The sequence below is a fragment of the Corvus hawaiiensis genome, chromosome 8 (genome assembly GCF_020740725.1).
Source record: "Corvus hawaiiensis isolate bCorHaw1 chromosome 8, bCorHaw1.pri.cur, whole genome shotgun sequence".
Lineage (NCBI taxonomy): Eukaryota > Metazoa > Chordata > Aves > Passeriformes > Corvidae > Corvus > Corvus hawaiiensis.
Window position 1 is genome coordinate 31,622,068 of NC_063220.1, and position 16,160 is coordinate 31,638,227.

Sequence of the window (16,160 nt, forward strand, 5' to 3'; positions counted from 1 at the left end):
TAAACCCATTCCATTTCAAAATTACAGAATTTATTTTAAATATTAAAAAAAAAAAATCAATGTAATAAGTTGTTCTCTTTTCCAAATTAAGAGAAATTTCATACGGAAAATCAGCCAGCAATATACAAAAAATCACTGCTTGTTACACTAAGTGGAGAAGGAGGGAAGATGCTTTCCTACTCTTCTGAACTTCAGCCCTCAGTCACACCCAAGGCAATTTCTGAAACTCAAGTTTCTTCCTCTATCTGCTTCTGAGAACTTAAAATCACTGTCACAGAAATATTCTTCTCTTTTAACTCTGGTTAATTTTAGGCCTACAACATACTTCCTTGTCTAGACTTTCTGTCTCACACTTTCCAAACGTGTACTACCCAGTGCTCCTTCTCAGCTTGTCCTTCTCCCTTCTGAGTACACAACTTAAATTTCCACCAAGCCACTTCTCACTCCTGTATCAAGTTCATCATCCCATTTTCCTCCACAGACACTTTTAACCCGTATTACTCCCACTCCATTCCCACACACTTTCCTCTTCCCTCTCTAAAGCATCAGATCAAGAAGACCCTCTCACCTCCACTGTTCATTACTGCAGCTATCGCCTCTTAGTCTAACAAAGCAAGTAGAAAACAGTAACGAAAACTGTTTTCACTAAAAAAACCCCACATTTTAATAACTTAATTTCTAGAGACTAATTCTAAAATATGTAATAAAGTTGCAGAATATTCATGTCTTAATCAAAGCAGTTAACAGTAACAGCTAACAGTAAACAGAGTAAAACTAAAAACACTGGCAGGAAAGTACATTGTATCTCAAATCATCTTAGCAGCATTCATTATCTTTTATTTGCAGCTACTTTGAACCCTTCTGGAGAAACATTTATTTCTAAATTTTGTTGTTTGTTCAATTGTAAAGACAACCTTCAGTGACAGTACAGTTAAAAATCATTCTCTAAATTCACCTTCCTCCTGGCCTCTCCTCCTGCAAATTCCACTCAGTTGTTTTGGACTGGTCAAATAATTTTGTTTTAGTATCTGGAAAGACACTTCACTTGGGTAGTCTGTAGCAAGGTGTTAAGAGTTTAAGCACCAGACCTCACACACCAGCAGATTTTAAAAAAATAGGAGGCAAGGGGAATCAAGTGAATAAATATTTTTGAAAAGCACAGATAAGTCTAAAGCGGAGTTAGCAGTTTAGAAACAGCCACACTAAAACATACTGTATCTTCTGGACACTGGCCAAAACTTGAGGATAGCTGTGATATAATCTAATGTTTGTGTGCAAGTTTTGCACCCCAAATAAACCAAAATCCGGTGCAGCGACAGTGGGAGTTATTGCTGAGCTATCTGCAGAGTCTCCTGGCACCGTATAATTAGATCTTCAAAGGAGCAGTTCCAAGAAAAGTGGAGAATGGAGCGTGGCACAGAGCCAGCCTGCCATTGCCCAGGGCACCATATTCCGCCTCTAGTACGATACACACACAACCTTACTTGGGAATTACTTCTGCCAGCTTCCACCACTTTCAGCTTTCCATGCCAAGACTATTAACTATCTGCTGGCTTCTTAAAGCTCATTTTTGAAAAGCAGAAGCAAGAGAGACAAAAGGCAGAGCCCAGTCATCGCCCATTCTCTGTTTGGCTGGGAAATTCATTTTTCTAAGGCAACAGTAAAGCCTCTGAAGAATAGAGGCTTCCCCTTTCTCTGAACGCTGACTTACCACACAGAGACGAGCACTATCTCAAGCAGCACAATTTATGAAAGGGAGTAAAAAGGGGAAAGGATGAGGAAAGGAAGCAATCCAGCAACCTACGCCAACAAAATAAAATGTAGAGCCAAAGTCAGACCCTCTAAGGAGTGCAAAGGCTAAAAATATTTAATCTTTTTTTGCTCCACTGACAGAACTCTACACAGCAAGAAACTCTACAACATTTGCCTCCCTAAGAACGAACGTTGATTTTGAGATTTTTCAGCCAAACTGTGCATCCTTGCCTTGTCAGCTATTTGTGAAGAGATATTATATGTTTGTGTTCCCAGAGTAGCTGAAGTCTTCTCACCACGTATGCATTCTCTTGAATAAAAATGAGAAATTCCCACTGGGATGATATTGTATTTATAATTGGCATTAATGTGCTAATTTTGTAACTCACTGCTATTTTCCAACAGGAAGCAGCATAAGCTTTTAGCATGCTTTTCCAAGTAAAGCAAGACAACAAATTTATTTCCAATGGAGTCAGCCAAGCAATTGCAACAAAATATTGCTATTTCAAAGCCCAAACACAACAATCATGGTGAAATTCTCTACATGCAGCGCTGTGATCCAGAGTTTTCCAGTCATTTCTGCTCCAAATAAATACGCCTGACCAAACAAATTCTGAAACCCTTTAGAACTGTCATGAAAGCAATGTTGACTTCCGACAAATTTGACTTAAAATATTAAAAAGCATAGTCCATGCATCGTCCACTTCCTTAAAACAACCTGAGTGCACTGCTATACAAGTTCTGTTTGCTTTCCTAAGGGAAGAGAGTACAAGTTACCCCTTTATCACCTTCTAATTGTTAGCAAAATGTTTATTTCTAGAAATAAAAAAATCCAAGCAACCTTTCTGAAGACATTTTCAACAGGGCCAAGAAAACACTTCTTCTGTACAGTATTAAATAGTCTTTCATCAACACCAGTTTGGCTACTGACTTTAAGGTGAGCCTCAGAGCGCATCCCACTGGGGTTCACTCATAACACTTTTATATTAAAACAGATAGAATATTATGCCATGTTCTATTGTTACATATATATACTTCATAAGCAAATTACAAGTGTTGACAACTCCAGACTCAGATGCTAAAAATTACCTGTGCAATTCAAAATTCTTAGTTATGCAACTTAAGATAGACCTAAACCTCTTAGCATGCAACCAAGATTCAAAAACTAGCTGTCAATTTTCCAACCTTGTGATGTATGGTCAAGGGAATACACAAATGTAAACCTTGTATATAATCTAACGGAAATTTATGTAAAAATACACAAGTGTAGAAAAGCATGTTTCAATGGCAATAAATAGAGTATTTTACAAGGGGGGGGTGTTTTGCTTTTAAAATCCATGGTACCATCATCAAAGAAAACCAAAAATTTCCTGTTTGACACCTCCAAGTTATACACAGTAACTAAAAGAATCAAAAACTACAAGATGTCTTGGCAAAATTCAAAATACAAGTCCAAATTAGTTCTTTCCTTTCCATATTCCCCAACATTAACTGCAACTTGCAAATTTTAATTCTGGGGAACAAGCATTCTATGGGATATTTAAGAATGGCTTATTCTTGGCCTAGTAACAAGGGTTCTGGGAGTTTCTTGGTTTTGAAAGAAAATCCAGGCAGCCAAGGGAGCAGCCAGTGCCCCCTGCTGCTGCCCACAGAGGTGGATGGAACAGGTGAGACCAGGGATCCCACACCGAACCACCACCAGCAGTGATGTGGAGGTTGAAACTGGCAGGAATGTTTCTGGAGTTCTGAAGCCTGGACAACTCTGACACCTTGCTCAGCACCAGTGTGCTTCCTCAGCATAGTACACAGTTGGAAATTAAAACAAAGTACATTAGACTCTGGAAAACTCCCATCTCCTGATTGAGATGGATGCGATTGCCAAACATCTAGCTGGTATAGACTAAGGCTAGTTGTAAGTACATAGGGGATGGAGCCAATAAGGGTGCTTTTATAAAACTTAATCTTCCATCCTGTTCCCAATATCCTTGACTTCTCAGGTTTTTACAAATTGTTTCTCTGATGGAGATGGCATCACCCAGCAGTCAAGTCTTTCTAAATATATCTTAAACTAATCAAATGCAATCAAAGTACAAGTTACTAAAAAGCAAAACAGCTTAACACAGGAAAATTATTACTGTGTTATGCAAGTGCTACCCATTTCCACATGGAAAAGTGGTGAAACAGCAACCAAATACAGCAGTAGGGATTTTTCTTTAATAGAGGGCTTACAAAGTTGCTTTTTGCTACCAAAATTTCACATTCGCATTTCACAGTCACTCTACAATAAAAAAAGCTAAAAAAAAAAGCATTTTAAAATACATTGGTGTTCCCCATATAGCCTAAAAGCAACTTAAACAGCTGAACTAATGGCAATAGATTGGTCATAAACTATCAAATATTTTAGTATTAAAAGAGGGAGTTAAATGCCTCCATGTATTCTTGAAAATAGCCAGCATTTTTACTGCAGATCAGACATGTTCATTCACTTATATTTGCAGTGAAGGAAGTACCTAGTTTTGACAAAAAGTAGTAAATGTACTGTGTATTTTTTAGCCAGGGTGAGTAGATACCCACAATACCACAGAAAGTCTCTAGAAGACCTGAAAATGTTCTTGACAAAACTGGTATTCCACAATTCAAGGAACATAATAGCTTGTACAATGCAAGAGCCCTGCCTCTAACTCGAAAGCACTAGAAAAAAAAGCTGTAGAATCAGATGAATTCTCTTCTACAGACATGAACACTGAAAGATCCTTTAAAGATAGGACAAATTCATAGTGTAAGTTATTTTATGCTATTTCAGCTTTTAAAACATGAAATTGTTTAAACAAATATTCAATTCTGCACATCTGTTTTGATTATTTGTGGAGTTTGCAAGAAGTAACAAATTTAATGGCAGAAGATTTTATTTTCTATTAAATGAGAAGAGAAAGTCCTGCCACTTTCAGATGAGCTGTGGAAATCAAAGGGACAATTCCTCAAAGATGAAATCCTGTTTGACATACCCTACTACCATGAAACATCATACTGATAGTTCTGAAGACTTAAATTCTCTTTTAATTCAAAAGAAAATGGAATAGGTGTAGTATCCCAGCAGCAATCCTTAGTCATAAGCTGGAAAGTTGAAGCGTACAAAAAGAGAGGTTGATTCATTATCTGCAGAGCATTAAATCTCTGTTGCTTCAGGATTCACAACTGCTTGGAAACCTCCTTTTTTTTGTGGTACAAAATGTTTCTAGGTCTGTCCAGCAGGAAAGCACCAACACTTACTTCCTCCCACTGAGCGACCCCACATAACAGCATCCAGCTACAGCTCCCCTGAATTGCAAGGAGACAATCCCTCCAAGAACACTATTCTCATTACTGAGGGAAGAATAAAATCTGCAGCCTCAGGATCATCTGCTAAAAATGTATAAAACTATCTAGAGAAGCCTGTGTCATTGCTTGAGTCACACAGTGACAGACACACTCAAGCTGAGGCCACACTTTTACTGCCAACATTGCTCAATACATTTCAGAGATGGCAGAATAAGGAAGACAACCCTGCTCTCTCAACAGGCCTCTGAATAAACCAGAGATACACACTCACTGAAAAGACATGTCAAATACATGCCACGTGCAGGAGGGAAGAGGGACAGATGTAGCAAATACATGCTCCAATAAACATGGATTTTCCAGGTAGATTCCTTATATTAAGCTTTAAAACATAAAAATCCTACAAATACAGAGGCCTTGAAACAAAAACAACTATTTATTTCCAGCAAACAGTAGTCTCAAGATACATTACAGGGTAAGAAACTATCAACATGAACAGTTTATGATTAATTTTCAAACCCTAATTCTGCATTCCCCAAAATGCATGCTTGAACACTGTCAATAAAGTAGCTCCTGCAGAAGAAAAATGCAGCAAAAAAATGATTGCAAAACTGAAGAAAAATACCAGTATTATTGCAACAGCCTGCTGCAGTCTGTAGCTTGGATTGCTAAGCAACCAGCACATCACGTAGAGCACGAAGTAGAGATTGCAGAGATGATGACAGAATAAAAAAGCATCCTACTTGCATGCCCCAATACCATCCTTGAAATAAAGAAAACCATCTAATACAAGTATGTGACTTTCATCCCTCAATTTAAAATGCGTATTCTGAACAGAAAGATGAAGGAAGGAAATATGATCTACACTCAAATGAAAGGAAAATAAATCCCATACTTCTTGTATGTGAGTTTTAAATTAATTTCTCAAAAAAATACTTCTCTCTGATAAAAAAATAATCTACGGGAGTGTATATTTTACTTTACAAGCTATTTAAATCACTGTAAGTGTTTAAATTATTTGGCATACCAATTTTGCAAATCTTTTTACAAATTAGATCTTAACAGCAAAGTGAGGTAACATGCAAACCAGAAATTAAATCTTATGACTCCACTGGACTTTCAAAAACCAAAGTCAAGTAGCCCCATTTGATACACGCTTTAGATTCCAGAAATTTACTGAATTACTGATCCCAAGTGAGAAATAGAAGTGACTTACTGTTTTAAGAAAGCATAGCCTATTAAATAATAAGTAGGTAAAATATGCACATCACATAAAAACCTCCTGGCCCTTCAGGCTTGAAAAAATATTCCAAATTCTCTTCACCATTACACAACATAGGAAACTTTTACTATACCTAAATTTCTAAATGATCATGTCTAAAAACAATAGTTAAGAAGCACACATACTATAGAAAGCCTACATATTCAATTTAAAAATAGATGGATTTTTGTTTTCAAATCAGATATCATTTTAAAGAAGGTGAACTAAAAGCCAGTTAAAAAACTCTAGTGATTTAGATGACTTGTTAAAAGCAATTCATCTTATATACACATTTGTAATGTCATGATAAAAAGACCAACACCTGTCATTTAATAAGGAACTACTATTGCTAAGTTTCAATTTGAAAAAGATTATGCTGATTTAAAACTGTATATATCTGTCGTTTGAAGATGTGACTAAAACCAACAAAAAATAACTATCAGACTATTTTAAATACTAAATATTAATTTATTTCAGTCAATTTTGACAATGTAATGGCTTATTAATGAAGAAAAAGTTTGTCCACCAGCACAATGCACCACAGGAGGCTAAATTAAAGTGAATGGTGAAAGGAAAAAGTCACTTCCTAGCCAAAATTCATCAACTGCTACTCTTTTTCATCCGCAATCTGAGGTAGAAACAGAAATCTGCCTCTCCTGAGGTAGTAAACTTAACCAATGTGTTGCTTTAGCTAGCAAGGCATGGCTGCAAAGCCATTCATGGGGAAACAGGTCACCTTCAGTCCTCCTGAGACAGTCTAAATGCATAAAGCTGGCACTTAAGGAGACAACCAGGACCTAAGCAGAGAGCTACGGTTCCCTGAGTTTTTCTGATGTCTCACTCCATCTGAATAGCCCAAACCTGAAGCACTGCTAAAAGGAATCAATAAAAGTGCCTAAAAGCACAGGGCTTTCCCTATTTCTACCAAGACAATCCAATTAGCCATCTTCAATAGGTGAGCAGCCAAAACAGCCACCTTTCCAAGGTTCAAAGTACTAACCCTGACTAAGGGCTAAGACCTGAACCTAAAAGTACTTATCAGTATCTATCCAGACAGAGGTTCAATCTCATTTATATGCTGGTAGGAAAAGTGGTGTCCTCCCAAATCCACAGTGCAGACACTGATTAAATGCTGTACTTTGGAACAGTAAATCTTTATTTGAAGTGAAACAGAAGAGAGACTGTAAAAGAAAAGCAAGGTTTTGAGATGAACTTTTGATACTCATACTTTGGAATCCAGGCTAGGAAAGACCAAGTGCCTCTCAGCTGCTCTGCATGCCCACGTCATTCTCCAGACAGCAAGCCAAACAAAACAGGAGTGGGCTCACAAACAATTTCCTTTTTGTCAGATAAAGCCAGAGGTACCAAAAAGACACCAGCAAATCCTTAGCATAGTGACAAATCACCAGAGGAAGCTGGCCAGTAGATTTTGTTTGTACTGAAGACATTTTCTCAAGGCCTAGCTCATATCAACAGCAGAAATTCCAGCAGACAAACTCACTCAATTCATTGCTTTCTTTGGTTATCTTACAGGAATTAAGAGAACTATGGAGGAATATTCCAAGAGTAACCAGGAATTCAGCTACCAAAAAGAGACAGTATATTGGAATTTTTATAAATGACTGTCAACTAAAAAATGGTAATTTTCTGTATTCTGACACAACACAGTATTTGCTCTTGTAACCAAGACTGTTAACCTTAAGCAATAAGACAACCAAACAAATCTTAGCAAGCAGATGAGAAAATAGCAGTAATAGTAACAATAATCATAATCTTCTGAAGCAAGACAAAATGTTAGTGAAATATTTATCTACTTCATTGACCATCTGCTAAAATCTTTAGCGATATTTTCCCGGTGGTTTTTCCTTTATAAGAGGAATAGAATATTTGAGTAGGGAAGTTAGTGTACCATATCAATTACTTTAAAGCTTTATCTCTTATCAGAGAAGAACATGTTACAGTTTTAACAGTAACTTCTGTCCTCTTTCCTCCACTTCACTTCACAAGCTATCTATAACCACACTGCTGTTTCTATAACCATAACTGTTTCTCCTGGTCCTGCCGAAACCACCTCTAAGCAGAACAATAAAGACAAACAGTTTCTAAGTTCTTCCTAGCTAAGATGCAGAGATATTTCACTCTGGCTGTTTTGTTCAAGTTTTATTTTTTGGAAATCTGAATACTTGAAGTCTTCTCCTGTAGTGTTGTGACTGTATTCAGTGCTATCTCACAAGCTGAATTACTGTTTTGTTGTTTAAGAGTCAACTTCATGTTACCATTCCAGCCTTTGGGTTTCAACCTCCTCTACAAGTCATCTTTCAATACTACATCTCTATTCCCTTCACACTGTTGACACTTGTCTAATTCTTCACACTGGAGAGTCATCACTCAAAAAGACTCCCATACAATTTTTCTGATGTAACTGAAAACTTGAAGACACCTGCTAACAAAAGATTCATAAACAAAACTTACCCAGGTCCACTTCTTTCTTATAGGTTAACTGCAGCATTGGACAGAAAAGAGCTGTACTCAAGAGGCTGAAACTTCAAAGGATTAACATATAGACTTTTAAGGTCTATATGATCTTCCTTTATTTTTCCACCTGATACCAAACTGCAAGGCTAGACTTTACAGAGAAGAACTGGGTCATTACAGTTCATAGTTCACCAGTGCATAAATGTCCACAAACTGGGATCAAAGTTCATTCAACTCTGAACTCAGCTATCTCCAGCTATTACTAAAAGGCCAGGGGAGATTAAGAGTGAGGCTGGTGGCACATGTGAGCAAACATATTATCGGGAAACAGCCTGCCAAAGTTAAGCAACATTTTGAGAGCGAGAGGAAATGTAACCACAGTTTCCTGGGGTTTCAGACTGTCTTACTCCACATCCTCAATCTTGTCTTTGCCATAATGGCCACTCCAGAGTCACAGATATCAAAATATCTGAGCAAAAAAATTACACCTCTATAAATAATAGGTAAACTCTGCAGAAATACAGCAGCACAGTAAGTAATTTAGGCAATCAACTTTTCTATTTCACAGTCTTAAGGAGATGGTTTACATTGGAATGGAGACATTAGCGATGTGGACAATTTGGTCCCACAACTTAACAAAGCACTTACCTTTTGTCAGTGTATTGTGAAAGTCTTCTAAGAGTTAATTTGCCTGTGTTGGGCTTTTTTATTAAAAAAAAAAACAACCCAAAACCTTCAGTCACTGATACTGAGATGGGAGATTCTGCCCTCACTCCATGACAGCAGGCAAGTCACAATGTCTGTGCTCCATCCTCTAGACCAAGAGTACAATCACTTCAACCCAGTGTTGCCTCCTTTGTCCACAAATTCCTTGGGAACTGAGATTATGTTTACATGACACTGAATGTATTGCAGATTGAATGTTGGTGGGTTTTCAGGTGCAACTGAGGCGTTACAAAACAAATCACACTGGATCATAGAACTACAAAGACAACCAGCTCCTCTGAACAACTGCCCACTTTGTTGTTGCAGCTCCTAAGGCTACAGCACAGGAGGAATGGCTTCAAATAAACAGAATTACTGGTGTGGAAAAGCTTCAGGAAAATAGGGCTGAAAAGCACTTAAGGTTACAGAAATCACTCATGATACATACATGAAAATTCCCTTTCAATGTGTTTGTCTACTAGTGCTTTTCAGAAGGGAGACTTTTGCTCTGTCATCTAACATCAGTTTTTGTCCTGCAACAAAATTTCTCAAAAATGTGAGGGAGGTCATTTAACCTTTTACATCTTAAGTATTAACTAACTTGTTTCAGTATCACAATTGTCCAAACTAGAGAGAAAGGTTTGATATTTATCTCTTAAGATAAATATCTCTTTGATATTTATCTAGATATCATTATCTTAATGGCATGATTTTTTTTTAAGGCTTACAGCATACCTTTTGTTAATTAGAAATTGTCCTAGAAATCTCCAATGTACTTCAACTCAAACAAAAACGTGAAGGCAATGAAATATTATGCATTTTCAGCTCTCCTAGTAATTCCTTTCAAAGATCTTTTCAAAGGAGGAACAATAGATCCACTGATAAGACCAACAGAACAAAAGATCCAACAGATAACATAATCAAACCCTTAGTGCTTAAGGCCAGAAGTAAAGACGTGAGAACAAAATATTGGCAATGAGTATACATCAAAAGCTGCCTAATGAACCAAATTAATAACCTTAATTACTGCATTAGCCATCTCTGGCTAGCTTACTAGTAAAAAAGTCAGACACTCCCTGTCACAACAGCAAGGATAATATTTTTGAATAAATGGCATTTTAAAGAAGATTGTGATGATAAATTTAAAAAAAAAAAAGGTTTGTTTATGCACAATGGTTTATAGACTGTAACTATAAAGGCTGTGACTGAAATTTAAAAAAAAGTCCTCCCTGCAATTGAAAAGGCTACAGAGAAGAGAATAAAAAAGCATTAATTCAGAACAGTACATAATTTGCTCACCATCTGTGCAAGTTTCTGGAACAAAACAAGGTTTACTGTATGTCCAAGACAGCTTTTAATGCTAGAAATAGTACACATAATAAATATACCACAAAATGAGGACTGGTACTCTTTATCGCCTCTTTTCTCCCCTTTATTTCCCCATGATCATCTTGCTTATTTACAATTAAGATATGGTTTTTGTGTCCCCTGATTCAACCATTGCTATACACAAAAAATGCAGAACAACTTCCCCCAAGTTTTCAGCACCCATCTGCATTTGCAAGTTTATTTTCTGAGGAGCTCCTTGAATTCCAATAACCACTTACACTCAGAATCTTTAAAAAAATGTATGAATGTAACCAAGTCGTTTTTTGTAACAAATGTTAGCACAACTCCAAGCTCTCTGAATCAGAAAACATCTTGAAAACAAACAACACCATCTCACAAACTGCAATTGATTGTGCACCTACAGTTACAGTTACACACAATACAGACAAGACTTTTGGAAAGACATCAAGAAATTAGGTAGGGCCTTCATGACCTCCAGAGGTAACTTAAGCAACCACAGCCTTCCTGCAGTGAAGAATTTGACAATTTTACTGTATTATGATAAATCAGTGCAAGAGAAGATAGAGCATAGTCACACCACATTTGTTTCCATTCCCTTAGGGAATGAGCAATAAAATTACTGTTCAAGTTAAGGGACACAAGTGTTCCCTTCAGGAAAATGAACACACTGTAAGATGATATTTTTGACTACAGTCATCAGCTGCAGAACTATTTGTGGTATCAGATAACTGCAGTTTTCATTGATAATGATAAAGAAGTGAATCTGTTTTCAAAACAGATCAGGGAATGACAACTGAGGTTTCTACCTTGCTTTACAAAATGCCTTCTGCTTCTCTCTATGAACTGTTTAAAATCTGAATGTTATTTCTAACAGTCAGGCTCATTTCCTTGTGAATTGTATGCAAAGTATACCTTCTGCTGCAGTCAACTTACTGTGCATAAGAAAGGAACAATTACTCATGTGAAGAAGTCCATTTAGCATTCAAGACAAAAATGTAAGACAGAGAGGTCTGTCTCCTACAGCCAACAAGCATTAATACTGCAATAAATTAAAGGAATATGCAATAAATACTTTTAGAACATAATGTTCATTACTGGATTCCTTACAGGGTTTTGGTTCAGTTATGTCACTGTGATACAAATAACTCACATACTGTAATTATGAGGAGTTTAAAGCACAGCCAAGACCTGCAATCTTGCAACTTTTATATACTCTGAGTAGATGACAGTTGCCAACATTTCAGACAAATACATATACCAGTATTTGTATATGTATGTATGAAAATTAACTGCATGGAGAGGGCCAAGGGGGGAAAAAGACACGTTTTTCTCCCATGCATTTCACTTCCCACAAAACCAGTAAGATCAAGAGCCTTTATTCCCCGGTCACTGCATTTAAAAAAATGGAAGGACAGAATGCCACAGCTAAAACCTATTTTCTTAAGTCTCTCTCTCAGGGTGGGAAGGAGATCACCACTGCTGAACCAGACAAACAAATATTTCACCCACTCAGGGAATCAGTTCAGTTCTACATCTCCCAGTACCTCATGTTTAGATTAGGAAACAAAGGCTGAATAAACAAGAGTCAGAAGCAACATTAAATGTGCTACATACAAGCAAGGACAGCTTTGCTAGTTTTGCTTATAAAAAGGAATCAGAATATTAGTTATATCTCCCAAAAAATTAAACTGATTTGGTACATAGATTACTAGATACCAAAATGAGCTGCCAAGGAATTTTGGCACAAATTCATGGGAATCATAAAATAAAGAGACATACCTGACAAGTTCCACAGCACTGGAAAAATTAAGTGTTCTTGAGCACTGAGAGCAAAGGGCAAAGATTTCCGGGCTTTCTAATGTGTGTGGCTTCTCTTACCATCAGATCCCTGCCCTCCTAATATTCATGTTAAAAAACAAAACAAAACAAAAACAAAACACCAACATATTTTCACAGGATACTTTTTGCCTAAGAGCCCACAATAGCAGGGCTGGTTGTCAAGACTACCTCCTGCTCTCAGTACAGTCTATTTCCTTAACATGTTTTTTGCACCCAAAATATTAATAAAAATCTTTAAAACTCCACCCAATCAAATTTTTTTTAAAAAGCACACATGTATACAGGATATCTAATGCCAAGACAAGATCAATCCTCTTGCAATTATTTGATTTTTTTAATTTAGAACCAGAAATAGACAACTTAGTAATTGTATTGTTCTCATTTTAAACCTCTAATCCTTTAAATAATTATTCTTTCCACATGCATCACACTGAAAAACAATTGTAGAGGTCTGAGGAAAGCCAGCACCTGCAGGAAAGGGTTTAATCTGGCAACTGCTGGTGTTGCTAAGTTATTCAACACATAAATCTCTTATTAAGTCCCACCTCTTTCCTGTAGTTCTAACCGTTGGAGTTTGAGAAAACAGACCTCGTTTCATGCTAAACTCCCACCACTAAGCAGCTGAATCTCCTACATTGCTTAGGATACTGTTCGTGAGAGCAGACTTCACATGGAGTCATGCAACATCCTGTTCCAAGCCAAATGCTCCAGATGGGATATGTTTCACTGCTGCCTCCCCCTCCCCAGCCCATTTAAGCTTGTTCTTTTTTCTTTGAAAGCATTTATCCCAAACTGATGCTATAACAGCATGCTAAAACTGACCTTTTAAGAAAAATACAGACAACCCAAAACTTACTTAAAATCTAAATGTCTTTACTACAAAAAGAAAAAACCCACACCACTTACATTATCAAAATATTTCCATTAGCTAACCAATTAGCAAGACTATGCATATAAGAAAATAAATTACTTGATGCAGCTCTATACTGCAGGAAAATCTGCCTTGTTTCAAAAAGTTTACTAATCATTTAAAAGCTTAACATTGTCACGCACGTTACTAATCTAATGGAAGTTCTCATCGACATAACAAGGAAAAAACTGTCTAGTCTGCTGATCACTCTGAATGCTGGCAATTTCTCAAACATCTGCTAAAGGTCAGATTTCCACTGCATGGAACCAATCAATGAAGCTACACAACACTCCCAGCGCCATTGGAAGTGCCAAACAAAGACCACTGTTTTACATAAGCAAAGAAACTCAGCCTGAAATCTTCCAAAACACTACCAGCAAAGTCTTCACTCCCTTCGCCACATAGTACTTGTCTACCTGGCAGTGCTGTTAAGATTTATTCTAGTCTTGCTTTTTAGAGCAGAACGAGTTACTTAATGCCAGCCCATTTTTCCACATTGTTAAATAGTGGGCAGCTGATACCACATACAGAGAAACATTATGGAGGTAAAAAAAGAATGTATATGCAAACAAAAGGGGGCTTTATTTAAATGTTAATTAACATAAAAACAAAGTTTCAGAAAACTGAATATTGACGTAATTAGTGCTTTTGTTTCAACTCAGTGACTTCGACAACAACCCCCTTCCTGAGTTCCAAAAAACATATCTCAGAGTTAAAAAACAGCCTGAAATCATAAAATTCTGCCTTAAAATCCTTACTAAGCAACCTCAGAAATATAATCCCAATATCCTAACAGATTAGGGAATTGTTGGCTCCTGCTAAAAACAACATGCTCTTTATTTCAACAGCTTATCACATGTCATAAAACCGGCGCTTTAGCAAGAGTCCACACAGAAGAAATAAGTGATCAATTCCAATGCTGCTGAAAAGCTGAGCTTGTTCTATTTTTACACATAAAACGTTGGTTTTATATATAGATAATCTGGCACTGATTTACAAGAAAAGCCTTCTGCACATAGAAGAGAAGGGCCAGTAACAAAGCAATCTGATGGAATTCAGGGAATTATTTGATGTTAATTGTGTGTCGCTAAGTAATCTTCAAACCACAACTAGGCTTCTTTTATAAAACAAGTCCAGTGGTGTTCAGTTAGCTCCTGACACCCAGCCATCCTTGCCACAGCTGGGAGAGGGCTACCTGTCTAAAATGGTAAAAGTCCAAATGTGTAAATGGTCTACAGTCCAGCACCCGAGGGGCACCACACTCCTTACAGAGGGACCGCTCCCTTGGCAAATCCCAGCAGAAGCACCATGCCAGGAATCAGGACCACATGTGGGTCAGAGAAGGTGTGGTCCTGTGTGAAAGGAGAGGGCTGCACAGCAGACACATACAGTGGGGCATGGGAGAAGGGACCAGCACTCCCACAGCAAGACCAGCCTCACTGGAAAGGGCTGTTTAATGGCAGAAAACAAGGGAAGTACAGGCTGCTTCTACAGACACCTACCAGAAAGTTTTAATGGTATGATAAAACTTGGTATTACCCAAGACACAAAAATGAAATTATTAAAATTGAATTTAAATACATCTCTGAAATAAAAGACTCCCTGTTAGTTGGTTTGGGTTTTTTTAATTACTGCCTTATTAAAGCTGAACAGCAATAGGGCATGGGGATATTTCAAGGAGACAGTTATTTCTCTGTATTAATCCCACTTATTCTTTGAAAAATCAATTCAGCTTCTTTGAGCAACCTTTTTTCCTGATTTTTTCCTGTCTGATCTAGCTGTTAGTGTCTGGGCTGATCCCATTTTTGTGGGACACTTAGGGGCAAGTGTTTTGTCACATTTCAAAAAGTGGAAGGCAGCCCCAGAAAGCCTATCAGTATCCAGCTGTCTCCAAACTTGCAGCCATTCAACCAATTCTCCATTCAAGAGAAGCCAAGAAAATGAACAAACATCTGTATGAGATGCTTCAGGGAAGAGCACAAGGACCAATAAAAGTTTCTGTCGTGCTCTGTGTTTCTTTCAGCAGGTCTGTACAAGTTGCCATTACAAAGGGGTTTCTTCAAATGATATTTAGAAGCAGTGTTGTTATTGCCCATAAGTGAAGATGCATCAATACACATATCAATGGCAAATCACTGTAAGGATCACAGATCAATGACAGCTTGCAGAATTTGGGTGCTTTTATATGTAAGCATTACCAACTGCATTGAGATACTTGAGTATAGATTTTATTTTTAAAAATATTGTACTCAAGAAGTGGCCCGGCCAGATGGGAACATAGAATATATACATATATGAACCCGAAGTACTTACATTAGTTCACATCTCCACGCACATGTGTGTGGAAGAATACTGGTCTGGCATTCCTTTTACTTACTCTTCTACAGAAGGTGGGACAAGACATGCTTAACTCTCACTTCTGAAATGGAACTGTATTAGTAACAGTCAGCAGAGTTTACTTTTGGGAAAGATACTGGACAGGGTTAATTTCTCCAGCTTTCCAGGACACGTATGTCCACCTCTACCTCAGAGGGGATGCCAGTTTCCAGGCAC

The 16,160-nt window shown here is 37.4% G+C and overlaps 1 protein-coding gene across 2 annotated transcripts in view; it reads right to left on the bottom strand.

Annotated features, from left to right (window-relative positions):
• The window catches only part of JMJD1C (jumonji domain containing 1C), a 159,104-nt gene that overhangs the window by 108,440 nt on the left and 34,504 nt on the right, over positions 1-16,160 (bottom strand). The gene's annotated exons all lie outside the window — the stretch shown is intronic.